The sequence below is a fragment of the Akebia trifoliata genome, unplaced genomic scaffold, assembly GCF_017979445.1.
Source record: "Akebia trifoliata isolate Shusen 1 unplaced genomic scaffold, ASM1797944v1 Contig01307, whole genome shotgun sequence".
Taxonomy (NCBI): Eukaryota; Viridiplantae; Streptophyta; class Magnoliopsida; order Ranunculales; family Lardizabalaceae; genus Akebia; species Akebia trifoliata.
In genome coordinates, this window is record NW_028237663.1 from 30,333 (window position 1) to 45,651 (window position 15,319).

Sequence of the window (15,319 nt, forward strand, 5' to 3'; positions counted from 1 at the left end):
GATCATTTTAAATCAAGTGGTGAGGTCAGATTCCATTAAAAATGATTAGAAACATCCTAAAATTTTACCCCCAAGTCCTACTTTAAAGATTTTCTTAAAATTTCACTATTTATTTTTTCCTCGAGATATAAATTGAAAATTCGGGGTTTTACACTATTAAGAGAGAGTATCCTCTATCACAGATTCGAGCAAGGGTTATAACCCACGAGAAAGTACCTGTCTTTGACGAAGTTTTGGAAAATACGATTTCCAATTATAATGTTAGAAATTGGAGTTTTATTCAATTCTAGTTCTTCTAGATCATATTATTCTGCTGAAAGTTTGCATATTTTGGTAGAGCTGTTCTTTCCACTATTCATTATTCTAGTATAATATTTGGAGCGAACTAAACAACCAACCTTTCTCCTACCGCTTTCCACTTTCTATGCTATCATCCCATCCTCATCTTTAACCTCACCCTTTTTCTAGTGATTTGATATTTATTATAATTTGGAACTGCGAAGCTTCTGGAAGTGGGTGAAGTCGAAAGTACTCAACTAATAGTAAGGGGGTGAAGGAATGAAACTAATTCGGAAATAGAATAAAAGGTGCAAGCTTATAAAAATAAAAAGGAAGCTAACCATGAATCAACTAAACTACGTTTTGATAATTGATAGGCATGTTTTAGGTGTAAGGATGGTTGTGAAGTGTGAGAAGCCGAGTTTGATTTATAAGACTAGTAATGTGACTATATAGCAAATGAAGGTATGGGTAATAATTAATACTATATATGGTTGAGTTGAGGAACTGGTGAAATTTGAAAAAAAAAAAAAGGTATAGTACAATTTTGAAAGAGCATGTGGTATGTAAAAGAAAAGAGATTTAGTAGAGTACAAGTTTGGAGATGGGTCGATGTAAAATGTGAGAAAGAATAATCTTGTGACAATAGATGTAGGATTTATCCCCTCGAGCAAGATTTGAAATTATAAAGGTTATGACAGAGATTTTGAGGAAATATCACAATAAATAGAAAATGTAATATTGAATCGAATATAAAGATAGTGGTGTGTTGCGGTAAGACTATGCATTGGGAAGTAATATTCATAACAAATATGAGTAAAACATAATAGACGATGTAATTGATGAGAGAAGTGAAGATGAATAATAAAAGAGATGTGAAAAGATTGTGGTTGATAGACATTGGTGGGGAAGTGATACAATGTGAATTGATTATTATTTTAGGGTTATACAAATAATGGATTGGTTCGAGTATGAGTTTGAATTAGAGTGATTAATTAATGAATGTGTTGGGTTGACGAAATATGGGAGACATAAGTCTGGTTGGTTATTATACATATCGTGTTAGTGGAATCGCGACAAAGCTCATATGATTTCAATTTTGAGGACGAAATTTTTATTAAGGGGGGAGAATGTAAAACCCCGAATTTTCAATTTGTATCTCAAGAAAAAAAAAGTAGAATTTTAAGAAAATCCTGAAAGTGGGACTTAGGGTAAAACTGTAAGAATTTATTCTGATCATTTTTAATGGAATCTGACCTCACCATTGGATTCAAAATGATCGAAAAACATACTTTAGCTTGTAAGCACGCTTAAATGCGAGTTCGAATATAAAAGTTGTAAAATCCTCGATTATCGGGTTGGATAAGGCTAAAATAGTGACTTGTTGGTAGAGAAAGAATTATTAAGATTTGATCATACTATTAGGTTTGTAACAAAAAATTATTGAATATGAACTATTTATTTATCATTTTTGGAGATCAAGAAGTCGAATTATCGTCAAAAACGAAAATGACATCAAGTTTAGGGGTCATCTCCGGGCAAAAATGTAAATTTTTTTAGAGATAGAATTTATAGAAATTGACTATATCATTAGATCCGGAACGAAAAATTAGGCGAAATAGAGTATTCATTTGTCTGTTTTGGAGTCCGGACGGTCAAGTTATCGTCGATCGAAACAATTGGCAAAATACCGAATTCGTCCTAGATTTTATATAAATAAAATTTTTAATTAATTTTTTTTATTCGTCTTCTCCAACGTCCAGCCAATGAAATAACGAATTTCTTTTGATTTCTTTCGATCTTCTACCTTAGATCTCTTACAAACGGCTCGCCATCGACGATCGACGCAAAAGGGAGAAATGTCCACAGCTATGTTCTCGACAAAACCCACCCAACCTCTTTCTATTTCATTTACTTTTTCATCCAATATCATAAAAAATCAGTCGTATTTAAATACAAAAATTTCAAAACTTTAACATTAGATTTCGTCCGTTTCTGGATCAAACCGTCTTCCGACGCAGAAGGGAGAAATGTTTGCAGCCTCGACATCTACAAAACCTACTAATAGAGATTGAGTTACTGTTTCCAAATCTTCTCAAGAACCATTGAAAGGAATTGGCGGTCCGATGACTAGGGCAAGGACAAAGAGGATGGAAGAGGCATTATAAGGCTTAATTGTGGAAGTCCAATACAAAGAGGCTATTCTAGTAGATTCTAAGGCTAACTTCGGAGATATCAAAGTTTCATCAACGATGGTCAACTATCTTTTTATGTAAGAGATCAATTTGAATACAAGGGTTAATTGGGAATTTTTATGTTCTAATTGTCCTTAGTTTGAATTCTTTATTTCCTAAGGACTAATTAGACTTTCTTTATTTTTTCAAGGACTAATTAAAATTAATCTTGATCTAATTTGTCTATAAAATGGCACCTCATTTTGTAATTGAAACACAATTGATAATTTACATCTTATGAGATTTTTGAAGTTTATTCAAAGAAACTTGAGTTTTGTTTCATGTTTTCTTTATGGGTTCTTTATGAGTTTTCATTCGAGTTCTTCAAGAAAAGACATGACTCTTCAACTTATCAAGGAAGTGATCAATCCTTGTGGTGTCATTAGATTGAGGTTTCAAGGACTTAGTTTCCTTGGGGTTTTAGTCTGATCAACATTTTAATTTGTTTTAAAACAATCTACAACTTGTGTTTCCTTCTAATTAAAAGATTCCTAGAAGAGATCATCAAGACGAGTTTTCAAGAGGAACCATATCACCCACCCAACCTTTTTTCGTTTCATTTTTTATTTCTCCTGATATCTTCAAAAATCAATTGTATTTATATACGAGAATTTCGAAAACTTCGACCTCGAATTTCATCGGTTTCGGGGTCAAATCGTCCTCCGTCACAAAAGGGAGAAAGGACGACGGCATCGAGATCTTCAAAAGTACCAGGCCAGATTAAAAAATCAGTCACTTTGAAGTTTGATCCGTCTCGATTTCCGCATTGATTGTCTTGATTTTCGTTGTAAGGATTTCTCAATTTCTATTAATAATTGTAGATTGTTAAAATTGCACTTAGGATTTTATCAAAAAAATTTAGATGTATTTCTAAAATATAGAATTATTTTATTATTTAAAAAAATTCATGCCAGAAATTGCATATTTGATATGTTTAATTTTATTTTTAATAAATTATACATGGGTAGGGTATTTTAACGGGTTATTTCAATAAATTGAGTCTTGTGCACTGCTCGGACCCCGTTTTGATATGAAATTTGTATTTTTTTTCAATATTATTAATAGAAATAAATTCTATAGTTGAAAAATGTGATTTAATATTCAATGAACTCATATTGAGTTGATGAATATCAGAAAATGGATATTTTATGAAGATATTGAAAACTGTAAAAATCGAAAAAAAAAGAAAAAAAGGGTATGAAACGGTAAAATCTTAAAGTCACACCTGAGGGGTGATGTCTGCATTTTATATTGTTGTATTGTGTGTAGGTTGGTGAACAGATATCTAAGGATAATATTGTTGGTTGCATGTTTATATAAATTTCTGTTAGCGCGAGGCGCTGTTTACGTTTCCGTTTTGCTATTTATTTTAGGCCGGGTGGCCACACTTGAATGGTAGGAAACTGAATATCTATTTTGAAACTTGTATTGTTAATTTCTCTTTTATTTTCAAATGAAAATAATATATATATGTAGCTATGTTGTGAGCTGTTAAAAAGTTTGTGAATGCTTGAAGGGATAGTGCATCATATCATCCGGAGTGGTGTACTATCTTGGGATGTACGGTAGGGACCACCAAGCTCATACATGGTATGAGACGCGTATAAGAGTGGAGTCACAACTAGAATCCGGGATATTCCTCTCTATCTTTACCAGTGAACTTGTAATGTAAAGGTGGTCGTATACGAATGGTTTGTATATTTGGAAATCACATGCACGCCTGATAGGCATAGACGAAGATGATTAGTCAGTGATCACTAATAATCTATAGTAGTCCAACGTTCTGACACATCGAAAAGAGACCCATTGCTTACGGTCATGTCAAATAGTCAGCCTGAGCTAGATAAATGATCAACCAAACGTGGTAAATACAGCGACTAGCCTCAAAATCAGAAACTAAAAGCCAGAGAAGAATTGTGGCATCATGTTCCGACTGGGAGCGATCCAGTCGTGAATCCCAACTCTCTAATTCCAATACTCCACCATCGTGTATTATGTATTTGTTGTCTTATTTTGATATATAAAATGAAATGCATGTTTAATGTTTCTATTTTATTAATTAGATTTGTATAAAAAGATAATGTTATAGTGAGTACTGTTGATCGATGTAATGTGAGTTTTAAAACGTTTAATTGCTCATCCCTAGTTATATGTACCAGTTAATCGTAATTTCTTCTGTAAAACTTTGATTATTTTAAAATGATTCAGTATGCTTATTCGTTAATGTTAAGAGGGGTTATTGGCAGAAATTGTTTGTTTCCTTACTGGGTAACCATTGTTACTCACCCTTTCCTTATCTATTTTTTTAGTTTCAGATTCAGAGTTTGGCGAGGCAAGTATAGAGTACGAATGAGGATCATCTGGTTGGTCAGATAGACAACCAGAGTTTGTGACCTGGGAAGTACTAGGACTATACCCCCTAGTGGTGTCAGGTCCCTTAGGTAGTCTTATAGATTATGTCTTGAGTGTTAGTATTTCTATGAGAGTGAGGAATTTTATATAATCCTGTATTCTGGTTATTCTTCTGTACTCTAATCTTTCGTATGTTATTAGACGTATATAAGCTTCCGCTAGTATTATATTTTGTATATGTATGCAGGATTGTATATCGTTTATCAGGTGCAGGTTTAACGCCTTGGAATGCTAACATAAACAGAAGAGACCATGCCGAAATTTCGAGGTGCTACATAATACCTCGAGATCTGACATGGGGATTTGTGTTAGCGTTCGGCAGGGTGCCACACTTGATACGTTCTTGTTGGAAACCATGAGCATTCATTGAATTTCGTAGTTGTTATTACATAGTTCTTTGTGAATGCTGCATTTTCTTTGTGAGTTCTGAAATTTTTCTTGCTGAAATTACAAATTGTGATCGATAATCAATAATCAATCTAAGATATATAATCGATATGATCATTTTTGTTTTTAAAAAGATTCAGATTTTAAGTTCGTGTGAATGAACAAACCAAAGTTGCTGTCCACAACATGATTTGTTACTGAAACTCAGCCACATTACTTCTAATCTAAGTTGGATTTTTCATTGAAAAAAAAAAAAAACTTCTTAGCAGAGTTCTTGGTTTCTATTTTGAGCATCCAACTTGAGATTACATAAAAAAAACTCTTTACGTGGCTGCTTTCATTTTATTGCTGTTAATTTGTTATGATGATCAAGATTTACATATTATTGTTGCTGTCCTTCAATGGTCATTCACTGAATTCAGCAACTTTGGGTGATAGAATATAATAAAATAAAGAAAAATAAATAATAGATTTACATGTTCTTGTTGCTTACCTATTGTGTTTTCTTGATTGTTGCTGAATTATAATTGTAGAACGTTATTACATGATCGCCCATGATTCGATCTTCTTGAATACCGTTCGCAATACTGATTTTTTTTTTTTTTTGTTTTTGTTTTGTGCTGAATTACGATTTGCTGAATGTCTCTAGAACTTTTAATTCTTGAATGTTACATGTTACATCATCTACTGGAGATTAAACACCAATACCATTGATATAGTTAAAGTTTGATTCAAATTTAAGAACAAACCACTGTCCAATTTGTTGAATTTGTTTTTTTTTCTCAAACAAGAAATTAGTTGCGGCTTGTGGTACCCCGCCAAATGCTAATACAAATCCCCATGTCAAAACTCGAGGTACTAGGTGGTACATCAAAATTTCGGCATAGTCTCCTCTGTTTATGTTAGCATTCTAAGGCGTTCAACCTGCACCTGATAAACAACATACAATCCTGCATACATATACAAAATATAATACTAGCGGAAGTTTATATACGTTTAATAACGTACGAAAGATCAGAGTACAGAAGAATAACCAGAATACAGGATTGTACAAAATTCCTTACCCTAACAGAAATCCTAACACTCAAGATAGAATCCATAAGACTACCTAGGGGAACTGACACCACTAGGGGGTATAGCCCTAGTACTTACCAGGTGACGAACTCTGGTTATCTATATAACCAACCAGATGATCCTCATTTGTACTCTATACTTGCCTCGCCAAGTTCTGAATTTGAAACTAAAAAATAGAGAAGGAAAGGGTGAGTAACAATGGTTACCAATAGGGAAACAAACAATTTCTGCCAATAACCCCTCCTAGCCTGAATGAATAAGCATACTAAATCATTTTAACAATATTTAATTATATAAGGAAATGTTTTTATAACTCCAACCATTTAGCATGTCTTTTATTAAGCTTACCTTGGGTCTTTAGGAATTTCAAGCTCTCATGATCAGAATGAATGATAAATTCCCTCGGTCATAAATAATGTTGCCATGTTCGAAGAGTTCTCACTAATGCATAAAGCTCTTTGTCATAAGTAGGATAATTCAATGCTACTCCACTTAACTTTTCACTAAAATAAGCTATTGGTTTAGAATCCTGTATCAAAATAGCTCCTAATCCAATCCCGGATGCATCACACTCTATTTCAAAAGCTTTATCAAAGTTAGGCAAACACAACAAAGGTGCAGTAGTTAACTTATTTTTTAAAGTTTGGAAAGCCTAATCATGCACATTAACCCAATTAAAAATAACATTTATTTTAATAAGTTCATTCAAAGGTGCAGCAATAGAACTAAAATCCTTAATAAATCTTCGATAAAAACTTGCTAAACCATGAAAACTTCTTACCTCGTTCGCATTCTTAGGTGTAGGCCAATCATTTATTGCCCTTACCTTTATCTCATCAATACTAATTCCTTACGAACTAACAATAAATCCAAGAAACACAACAGATTCCATACAAAATGTGCATTTCTTAAGATTAACATATAATTGGTGTTCTCTTAACACACTAAACACAACATGTAAAAGCTTCACATGGTCATCAACATTTTTACTATAGACTAAAATATCTTCAAAGTAAACTACCACAAATTTTCCCATGAAAGCACGCAAGACATGGTTCATTAATCTCATGAATATAATAGGTGTGTTAATTAAATCGAAGGGCATTACTAACCATTCATACAACCCATATCTAGTTTTAAATGCAATTTTCCATTCATCTCCCTCTTTCATGCGAATTTGATAGTACCCATTCTTTAAATCAATTTTAGAGAACAAATGAGAGCCACGAAATTCATCAAATATATCATCTAACCTAGGGATGGGATGCTTATATTTTACTGTTATCTTATTAATAGCTTGACAATCCACACACATGCGCCATGTTCCATGTTTCTTTGGTACTAAGAGAACAGTAATTGAACATGGGCTGAGACTCTCCCTTACAAATCCGTTCTACAACATTTCATCCACTTGCCTCTGCATCTCCTTTGTTTTCTCGGGATTAGCTCTATAAGTAGGTCTATTTGGTATAGCAGAACCATGTATGAAGTCTATTTGGTGCTCAATTCTTCTTAAAGGAGGTAAACCATGTGGAATCTCCTCGAGAAAAAGATCCTCAAAATCTTGCAATAAAGACACAACAACACTAGGTAAAGATGAGTTAAGATCGTTAGTGAAAAAATAAACATTTTTGTACATAAGAACTAGAACTTGTGGCCTTGCTATCATTACACTTTTAACATCATGTTTTTTAGCAAGTACACTCAGTACTTTATTCTTCTCTCCATGTTGTTCACTTTGCTCTCTTTTTCACTCATCCTTTGTTTCTCTCTCATTTTGCACTCAATTGCTATCCTGACCTAGTCCTCATAAGCTTGCAAAAGTTTAAGAGGAGCTAATACAATTTTTCGATTGTTCATTACAAAAGAATAACAGTTTTTATACCCATTATGTGACACTCTCCTATCAAATTGCCATGGTCGACCGAGCAGTATATGACCAGCATGCATTGGTGCCACATCACAAATAACCTCATCCACATACTTGCTTATTGAGAAAGGAATCCGAACTTGCTTGTTTACCTTCACTTCTCCACAATCATTCAGTCATTGTAGCTTATACGGTTTAGGATGTTTCTACAATTTCAAATTCAACTTCTCTACTAACAAGGTATTAGCAACATTGGTACAACTCCCACTATCAATAATCAATCTACAGATTTTATCCTTCACGTGGCATCTTGTGTGAAAAATATGCTCACGTTGCTCCTTATCTCCTTCATCCTTAGACTGTATACTCAAAGCTCTCCTGGTGACAAGTAAATCACCATGCACAGACTCTTCTACTTCAACATCAGAATAATCCTCTAATAGAAGCATCTCATTGTCACTTGATTTAGCACTTTCAATGTCTCTGTTTGCCAATACAACCATAACCCTTTTGTTTGGGCATTCAAAAGCAATGTGTCCGAACCCTTGGCACCTAAAACATTTAATCTAACGTGACTTATTAAGATGATGTGAACCTTCTTGGATTAAGACCTTCTTTTGATGTTCTCTTCAAGGAACCCTTTTATTCGAAGGCTTCGAACATTCTAGATTGTTTTTAAAACAAAATTAAAATGTTGATCGGACTAAAACCCCAATGAAACTAAGTCCTTGAAACCTCAATCTAATGACACCACAAGGATTGATCACTTCTTTGATAAGTCGAAGAGTCATGTCTTTTCTTCAAGAAGTCGAATGAAAACTCATAAAGAACCCATAAAGAAAACATGAAATAAAACTCAAGTTTCTTTGAATAAACTTCAAAATCTCATAAGATGTAAATTATCAATTGTGTCCCACTTACAAAATGAGGTGCCATTTTATAGACAAATTAGATCAAGATTAATTCTAATTAGTCCTTGAAAAAATAAAGAAAGTCTAATTAGTCCTTAGGAAATAAAGAATTCAAACTAAGGACTATTAGAACATAAAAATTCCCAATTAACCCTTGCATTCAAATTGATTTTTTGCATAAAAATATAGTTGACCATCCTTGATGAAACTTTGATATCTCCGAAGTTAGCCTTAGAATCTTCTAGAATGGCATCTTTGTATTGGACTTCCACAATCAAGCCTTGCAATGCCTCTTCCATCCACTTTGTCCTTGCCCTAGTCATCGGACCGCCAATTCCTTGCAATGGTTCTTGAAAAGCTTGGAAACAGTAACTCGATCTCCATTATTCTCCCCCTCTTCGAAAAGATTCGTCCTCGAATCACCTACATTAAACAAGGATAAATCAGCAACATTAAAAGTTGCACTAACATTACCATAATCGCTTGGAAAATCAACTTTGTAGGCGTTATCATTGATCCGTTCCAAGACTTGAAATGGACCATCTCCTCGAGGCTGCAATTTTGATTTCCTTTGGGTAGAAAATCGCTCCTTACGCAAGTGCACCCAAACCCAATCTCTAGGATGGAAAATAACTTTCAAGCGACCCTTATTGGCTTGCTTAGCATACTGCTCATTCTTCCTGTCAATGTTAGCTCGAACTTTGGCATGTAAATCTTTCACAAATTCTGTTTTTTTCTTACCATCAAGATTAACATGTTCATTAGTAGGCAAAGGTAAAATATCCACATGCGTTAAAGGATTAAAACCATAAACAATTTCAAATGGAGAAAATGAAGTAGTTGAATGAATAGTCCTATTATATGCGAACTCAATATGTGGTAAACACTTCTCCTATTGTTTTAAATTTTTTTGAATGACAGCACTCAACAAGGTAGTGAGTGTCCTATTAACTACTTCAGTTTGGCCATCCGTTTGAAGATGTGCAACAGTAGAAAATAGAAGCTTAGTTCCTAACTTACTCCATAAAGTACGCCAAAAATAACTAAGGAACTTAACATCTCTGTCACTAACAATTGATTTAGGTAGCCCATGCAATCGAACTACCTCCTTGAAGAACAAATCAGCAATATGTGTTGCGTCATTGGTTTTAGTACATGCAATAAAATGGGCCATCTTACTAAGCCTATCAACAACAACAAATATACTATCTTTACCATTTTGAGTCCTTGGCAATTCTAAAACAAAATCCATAGAAATATCAATCCAAGGCTGATTAGGTACAGGCAAAGGGGTATACAAGCCATGCGGTCAAATTTTAGACTTTGCTTGCTTACATGAAATGCACTTGTCACAAATAGATTGAACATCATGCTTTATATGGGGCCAATAAAAATACTCACGTAAGATATCTAAAGGTTTTAGAACACCAAAATGACCCATTAAACCTCCCCCATGACTTTCCCTTACAAGTAATTCACGAATGGAACAATTAGGCACGCACAATTTATCTTTCTTGAAAAGAAATCCTTCATGCCTATAAAAGTCACCAGACGCACACTTAGCACATGCATTCCATACTTGACTGAAATCAGAATCATTGGCATACAAATCTTTAATTAATTCAAAATCAAGTAGTTTAGTTTGCAATGAAGTAAGTAATACATACCTTCTTGATAATGCATCGACCACAACATTTGCCTTCCCACATTTATATTTAATTACATAAGGAAATGTTTCTATAAATTTCAACCATTTAGCATGTCTTTTATTAAGCTTACCTTGGGTCTTTAGGAATTTCAAGCTCTCATGATCAAAATGAATGATAAATTCCCTCGGCCATAAATAATGTTGTCATGTTCGAAGAGTTCTCACTAGTGCATAAAGCTCTTTGTCATAAGTAGGATTATTCAATGCAGCACACTTAGCTTTTCACTAAAATAAGCTATTGGCTTAGAATCCTGCATCAAAACAGCTCCTACTCCAATCCCGGATGCATCACACTCTATTTCAAAAGCTTTATCAAAGTTTGGCAAACACAACAAAGGTGCATTAGTTAACTTATCTTTCAAAGTTTGGAAAGCCTGATCATGCACACTAAACCAATTAAAAACAACATTCTTTTTAACAAGTTCATTCAAAGGTGCAGCAATAGAACTAAAATCCTTAACAAACCTTCGATAAAAACTTGCTAAGCCATGGAAACTTCTTACCTCGTTCGCATTCTTAGGTGTAGGTCAATCCTTTATTGCCCTTACCTTTTCCTCATCAACACTAATTTCCTGCGAACTAACAACAAATCCAAGAAACACAACAGATTCCATACAAAATGTGCATTTCTTGAGATTAACATATAATTGGTGTTCTCTTAACACACTAAATACAGCATGCAAATGCTTCACATGGTCATCAACGTTTTTGCTATAGACTAAAATATCATCAACGTAAACTACCACAAATTTCCCATGAAAGCACGCAAGACATGGTTCATTAATCTCATGAATGTACTAGGTGCGTTAGTTAAACCGAATGGCATTACTAACCATTCATACAACCCATATCTAGTTTTAAATGTAATTTTCCATTCATCTCCCTCTTTCATGCGAATCTGATAATACCCATTCTTTAGATCAATTTTAGAAAATAAATGAGAACTATGCAATTCATCAAACATATCATCTAACCTAAAGATAGGATGCCTATATTTTACCGTTATCTTATTAATAGCTCGACAATCCACACACATGCGCCATGTTCCATCTTTCTTTGGTACTAAGAGAACAGGAACCGAACATGGGCTGAGACTTTCCCTTACAAATCCCTTTTGCAATAGTTCATCCACTTGCCCCTGTTCTCCTTTTTTTCCTCGGGATTAGCTCTATAAGCAGGTCTATTTGGTATAGCAGAACCATGTATGAAGTCTATTTGGTGCTCAATTCTTCTTAAAGGAGGTAAACCATGTGGAATCTCCTCGAGAAAAAGATCCTCAAAATCCTGAAATAAAGACACAACAATACTAGGCAAAGATAAGTTAAGATCGATAGTGAAAAAATAAACATCTTTGTAGATAAGAACTAGAACTTGTGGTCTTACTATCATTACACTTTTAACATGATGTTTGTCAGCAAGTACACTCAGTACTTTATTCTTATCTCCATGTTGCTCACTTTGCTCTCCTTTTTGCTCACACTTTTGTTTCTCTCTCTTTTTGCACTCACTTGCTATCCTAACCTGGTCTTCATAAGCTTGCAAAGGTTTGAGAGGGGCCAAGACAATTTTTCGATTGTTCATTACAAAAGAATAACGATTTTTATACCCATCATGCAACACTCTCCTATCAAATTGCCACGGTCGACCAAGCAATATATGACCAGCATGTATCGGTGCCACATCACAAATAACCTCATCCACATACTTGCCTATTGAGAAAGGAATTCGAATTTGCTTGTTTACCTTCACTTTTCTACAATCATTCAACCATTGTAGCTTATAGGATTTAGGATGTTTCTACCATTTCAAATTCAACTTCTCTACCAACAAGGTATTAGCAACATTGGTACAACTCCCACTATCAATAATCAATGTACAGACTTTATCCTTCATGTGGCATCTTGTGTGAAAAATATGCTCACGTTGCTCCTCATCTCCTTCATCCTTAGGCTGTATACTCAAAGCTCTCCTGGTGACAAGTAAATCACCATGCACAGGCTCTTCTACTTCAACATCGGAACAATCCTCTAATGGAGGCATCTCGTTGTCACTTGAACTTGCACTTTCAATGTCTCCGTTTGCCAATACAACCATAACCTTTTTGTTTGGGCATCCAGAAGCAATGTGTCCGAACCCTTGGCACCTAAAACACTTAATCTGGCATGACTTAATAAGAGGCTTTGTTTCAGGTCTATCTTTAAGAATAGAAACCGAAGGCTTCGACTTTGCGTCTTCTTTTGGTTTGAAATGAATTTTGTTGTCCTTCCAATTTGGTCTCCACGGATTATTAGAAGATGATCCAGATCTGAACTTCCTAGACTTGATTTGCTTTTCCACTTTAATGGCTTTGTGCAGTAACTCTTCCATCTCCACATAATGGTGCAACTCAACCACATCAGCAATCTCTTTGTTCAATCCGGCAATGAATCTAGCCATGGATGCTTCTCTATCTTCCTCTATGCTGGCTTTAATCATGGCAATCTCCATTTCTTTATAATAATCCTCTACACTCTTGGAACCTTGAACCAACCCTTGCAATTTGATATACAAATCCCGATAGTAATGGCTAGGAATAAATCTTTTTCGCATCACTGACTTCATCTCATCCCATGATCGAATAGGTCTCTCACCATTTCTGCGCTTAGTGATCACCAATTGATCCCACCATATACTAGCATAGTTTGTAAATTTCATGGCGGCTAGCTTTATTTTTTTATCCTCGGAATAATTATGACAATAAAAAACATGCTCAACTTTTCTTTCCCACTCCAAATATAATTCAGGATCATTCTTTCCGTGAAAGGTCGGAATCGTTATCTTTATGCTACCCAAATTGTTATCTTCTTTGAAATCTACTTTCAGCAACAAAAATTAACATTTTGAATGTAACACGTTAAAGATAGAACACATTCAACAGTTGCAATACATAGGTGGCTGTGGTGTTCTAGCGTGGTTGGGAGTTTTCTTCTGTTAGAATTTCAGGCAAAACACGTCAATTCAGTGGCTACCTAGTGAGAGAACCAACGTCAAGACTGAAACTCAATAAAAGAAACCAAAGAGAGCTTCTCGGTCCTCGTTTTCGGTTTTGTTTTCAAATGGGAATTTTGAACTAGAGAAATGATACTCATTGATCTGAATCGGCAGCAAACAAAAAAAAACTCAAAGAACCAACAAGTACAGTCTCAAAAAAAAAAAATTGATGAACAACACAAACAACAACAACAAATTACCTCCTAAACATCAAGAAGAAAAAAAGAAATATAATCCAACAAGTTGTTTCCTATTTATATTCTTCTTTAATGGAGGAAATACAGTGACATCAATGGGTTGATGAAAGATAACTTTAAAAGAGTGGCTGTTGTGGCTTAGTTTTCAGCAACAAATTGTTTGAGATGAATGATAACTTTGGTTGAGTTATTTGACAATGGTTCTTGAGAAAACGTGTTTTTTTTAAGATAAACGTTGTGAACAATCTCAGTTTGGTTCAGCAATACGTTAAATAGAATTAAAATAGAACAATCTCAATTCAGATCTGTTTTCAGCAAAGAGTTCAGCCCAGTTGTGAACCAAATTACAACAATTCTTGAGATGCCACAAAGGTTGATCACTCCTTTGATAAGTCAAAGATTCATGCACTCAATCAAGAACTCATAAAGAACTCAGACTAGAACACATGAAACAAAACAAAGTTCTTAAAGAAACTTCAATTCTCATAAAATGTAAATTGTCAATTGTCTCAATTACAAGATGAAGTGCCCTTTTATAGACAAATTAGATCAAGATTGGTTCTAATTAGTCATTGGAAAAATAAAAAAAATCTAATTAGTCCTTCGGAAATAAAAAAATCAAAACTAAGGACAACTAGAATATAAAAATTTCCAATTAACCCTTGCATCCAAATTGATCTCTTGTATAAAAATATAGTTGACCATCCTTGATGAAACTTTGATATCTTCGAAGTTAGCCTTAGAATCTTCTAGAATGGCCTCTTTGTATTGTACTTCCACAATCAAGCCTTGTAATGCCTCTTTCATCCTCTTTGTCCTTGTCCTTGTCATCGGACCGCCAATTCCTTGCAATGGTTCTTGAGAAGATTTGGAAACATCAACTTGAGTTATTGGGTCAGCAACTCGATCTCCATTAGAAACTCAAAGAATGGAATGAGTGAATTCGAATTGAGTAATTTAATTCATCCTCCAGTTCATAATTCACATGACGAATTAAAATTCAAGAATCATTCATGCACCCTAAACATAATGGGAAGAGAGGCTATCAAAGCAAAAAAATAAAAATAAATAGATAAAATAAAGGAGTGGTGTCCAAAAGACTTACCTCGAGCTAATCATAATGTGACAACAAGCACTTACTCGAGCTAAAAAATCCAACCTCAGCCTTGACCCACCCAACAAACGTCAATCCAATCACAGAAGCAAGAAAACTACCT

General features: G+C 34.3%; 1 pseudogene; it reads right to left on the reverse strand.

The window, feature by feature from the left end:
- Positions 1 to 9,486: 9,486 nt before the first annotated feature.
- Positions 9,487 to 13,476, reverse strand: LOC147380546 (uncharacterized; annotated as a pseudogene).
- Between the last annotated feature and the right edge of the window lie 1,843 nt (positions 13,477 to 15,319).